Raw genomic sequence first — 4,257 nt, forward strand, 5'->3', positions numbered from 1 at the left:
GGCTTTCCAGAAATATGTAATAGTTTATACTTTGCTCGAGATTTGATGGCCCAAACCGGCGTTCCAAGTCAGCTTAAGAATTCTGGCGTTTAACTCCAATACTAGCACAAAAGCTGGAGTTAAACGCCCAAACTGGCACAAAAGCTACCGTTTAACTCCAAGAAAAGTCTCTACACATGGAAGCTTCAATTCTCAACCCAAGCACACACCAAGTGGGCCCGGAAGAAGATTTCTGCATTAATTACTGATTTCTGTAAACCCTAGGCTACTAGTTTTCTATAAATAGGACCTTTTGCTATTGTATTTTCATCTTTTGATCATCCTGGAATCATGTTTTGATGATTGAACCCTCTTTGGGAGGCTGGCCATTCGGCCATGCCTAGACCTTGTTCTTATGTATTTTCAACGGTGGAGTTTCTACACACCATAGATTAAGGTGTGGAGCTCTGCTATTCTTTATGAATTAATAAAAAGTACTACTGTTTTTCTATTCAATTCACTCCTACTTCTTCTCTAAGATATTCATTCGTTCTTCAACTTGATGAATGTGATGATCCGTGACACTCATCATCATTCTCACCTATGAACATGTGCCTGACAACCACCTCTGTTCTACTAGCAATGGCTTGAATGCGTATCTCTTGGGTTTCTAATCTAAGATTGGAACCTTCGTGGTATAGGCTAGAATCATTGGCGGCCATTCCTGAGATCCGGAACATCTAAACCTTGTCTGTGGTATTCTGAGTAGGATCTGGGAAGGGATGGCTGTGACGAGCTTCAAACTCGCGATTGTTGGGCGTGTGACAGACGCAAAAGGATCAATAGATCCTATTTCAACATGATCGAGAACCGACAGATGATTAGCCGTGCGGTGACAGCGCATTTGGAACGTTTTCACTGAGAGGACGGGAAGTAGCCATTGACAACGGTGATGCCCAACATAAAGCTTGCCATGGAAAGGAGTATGAATGATTGGAAGAAGGCAATAGGAAAGCAGAGGTTCAGGAGGAACAAAGCATCTTCATACGCTTATCTGAAATTCCAACCAAAGAATTACATAAGTATCTCTATCTTTATCTTATGTTTTATTTATCTTTTAATTATCAATTCTTCATCACCATCTGAATTTGCCTGACTGAGATTTACAAGGTGACCATAGCTTGCTTCAAGCCGACAGTCTCAGTGGGATCGACCCTTACTCACGTAAGGTTTATTACTTGGACGACCCAGTGCACTTGCTGGTTAGTTGTGCGGAATTGTGACAAATGTGATTCATGTTTAAGAGCTCCAAGTCCTTTGGCGCCATTGTTGATGATCATAATTTCGTGCACCAAGTTTTTGGCCCCGTTGCCGGGGATTGTTCGAGTTTAGACAACTGACAGTTCATCTTGTTGCTTAGATTAGGTACTTTTCAGAATTTCTAAGAATGAATTCTAGAGTTTCAAGGTGATGTTCTTATCATCACAAAAGCTGATTGATTCTCATCAATTTAGCTGCTAAATGTAATGTCCTGCTGAAGCTTGGCCAAACATGTCTAATCTTTTTAGACTGAAGCTTTAGACTAACATTGCATGATTCCTGGAATTCTTATTAAAAGTTTTGAATCCCTTTATTTTCTTTTCCATATAAGTTTCAAAAATCACAAAAAAATTTATAAAATCATAAAAATAAAAAATATTTTATATTTTTTTGTTTGAGTCTAGTATCAATTTTTAAGTTTGGTGTCAATAGCATTCTTCTTGCATTTTTCGAATTCATGCATGTGTCTTCATTAATCTTCAAGTTGTTCTTGATGATTTACTTGCTCTGATCTTTAAATTCTCTTTTCATGTGTGTTTTGTTTTTTTTCTTATGCATTCTCAATTTGTTAGAGTCTCTAATACAAAATTTCTAAGTTTGGTGTCTTGCATGCATTGTTTATTTGATCTTAGTTGCATTTCTATTGTTTCTCATCATTAATAATTCAATTTTTTTTCAAAACTATGTCTTTTCAAGTCAATAATACAGAGAATTGAAGATTCAGAAGATTCAGCAGAGGAATCAAACAGAAAAAGCTGGGTGTTCAAAATGCCTAGTGAAGAAGGAAAACTGGCGTTTAAACGCCAGCCAGGGTACCTGGCTGGGCGTTTAACGCCCAAAAAGGTAGGATTTTGGGCGTTAAACGCTAGAATGGATGCCATTCTGGGCGTTTAACGCCAGGATGACACTACAGGGAAGATTTTGTTTTTAATTCAGATTTTTTTCAAATTTTCATAATTTTTCAAAATCAAATCTTTTTCAAATCATATCTTTTCAAAATCAATTTCTTTCCATTTTTTTATTTTTTATTATTTTTGAAAATCCTTGCTAAAATTAATGATTTACTTCAAATTTCCTAGTTGTTACTTGCCTATTAAGAAAGGATCAAAAGTTTTAATTCTAGAATCATATCTTCTAATTTCTTGTTAGTCAAGTAATCAACTTTAATTTTAAAACTTTCTCTTTTTATTTTGATTTTCAATCATATCTTCTCAATCATATCTTTTCAATCACATCTTTTTCAAAATTAATTTTCAATCATATCTTTTTAATTTCTAATTTCAAAATCTTTTTCAAAAATCACTTTATTTCTTTCCTAATCTTAGTTTTCGAAAATCATCAATCAAATTTTCAAAATTTCTTTTAATTATTTCAAAATCTTTTACTTTAATTTCGAAAATTTCTTCCCCTTTTCTCACATCCCTCTATTTAAGGGACTAATACTCCTCCTCAAGGTACAATTCGAACTCCCTCCTTCTTTATATGTTCGAATTCTTTTCCATCTACCTCCTCCTTCTATTCTTCTTTTCCTCTGACACCTCAAGGAATCTCTATACTGTGACATAGAGGATTTCCTACTTTCTTGTTCTCTTCTCTTTCATATGAGCAGAAGCAAAGATAAAGGCATACTTGTTCAAGCTAATCCTGAACCTGAAAGGACCTTGAAGAGAAAGCTAAGAGAAGCTAAAGCACAATTCTCTTTAGAGGGGCTAACAGAGCTCTTCAAGGAAGAAGAAACCATGGCAGCAAAAAACAATAATGCCAACAATGCAAGGAAGGTGCTTGGTGACTTTACTGCACCTACTCCCGACTTCTATGGGAGAAGCATCTCAATCCCTACCATTGGAGCAAACAACTTTGAGCTTAAACCTCAATTAGTTTCTCTAATACAACAGAATTACAAGTTTCATGGACTTCCATTGGAAGATCCTCATCAGTTCTTAGCTGAATTCTTGCAAATCTGTGACACTGTCAAGACCAATGGGGTTGACCCTGAAGTCTATAGACTTATGCTTTTTTCTTTTGCTGTAAGAGACAGAGCTAGGACATGGTTGGATTCACAACCTAAAGAAAGCCTGAACTCTTGGGAAAAGCTAGTCAATGCCTTCTTGGCAAAGTTCTTTCCACCTCAAAAATTGAGCAAGCTTAGAGTGGAAGTCCAAACCTTCAGACAGAAGAAAGGTGAATCCTTCTATGAAGCTTGGGAAAGATACAAGCAATTGATCAGAAGGTGCCTTTCTGACATGCTTTTAGAATGGAGCATCATAGGTATATTCTATGATGGTCTGTCTGAACTATCCAAGATGTCATTGGATAGCTCTGCTGGAGGATCTCTTCATCTGAAGAAGACACCTACAGAGGCTCAGGAACTCATTGAGATGGTTGCAAATAACCAATTCATGTACACTTCTGAAAGGAATCCTATGAATAATGGGACAACTCAGAAGAAAGTAGTTCTTGAAATTGATACTCTGAATGCCATATTGGCTCAGAATAAAATATTGACTCAACAAGTCAATATGATTTCTCAGAGTCTGTCTGGAATGCAAGCTGCACCAGGCAGTACTAAGGAAGCTTCCTCTGAAGAAGAAGCTTATGATCCTGAGAACCCAGCAATGGAAAAGGTGAATTACATGGAAGAAACCTATGGAAACACCTATAATCCTTCATGGAGAAATCATCCAAATCTCTCATGGAAGGATCAACAGAGACCTCAACAAGGTTTCAACAACAATAATGGTGGAAGAAATAGGTTTAGCAATAGCAAGCCTTTTCTATCATCTTCTCAGCAACAAACAGAGAATTCTAAGTAGAGCCACTCTGATTTAGCAACCATTGTCTCTGATCTAATCAAAACTACTCAAAGTTTCATGACTGAAATAAGATCCTCCATTAGAAATTTAGAGGCACAAGTGGGTCAGCTGAGTAAGAAAATTACTGAACTCCCTCCTAGTACTC

The 4,257-nt window shown here is 36.7% G+C and overlaps 1 non-coding gene across 1 annotated transcript; it reads right to left on the reverse strand.

The window, feature by feature from the left end:
* Positions 1-3,440: 3,440 nt before the first annotated feature.
* On the reverse strand, positions 3,441-3,548 carry LOC112739553 (small nucleolar RNA R71). The gene has a single exon (XR_003170486.1). It is a non-coding gene; the product is annotated as a small nucleolar RNA R71 (small nucleolar RNA).
* Between the last annotated feature and the right edge of the window lie 709 nt (positions 3,549-4,257).

The sequence above is a fragment of the Arachis hypogaea genome, chromosome 13 (assembly GCF_003086295.3).
Source record: "Arachis hypogaea cultivar Tifrunner chromosome 13, arahy.Tifrunner.gnm2.J5K5, whole genome shotgun sequence".
Taxonomy (NCBI): domain Eukaryota; kingdom Viridiplantae; phylum Streptophyta; class Magnoliopsida; order Fabales; family Fabaceae; genus Arachis; species Arachis hypogaea.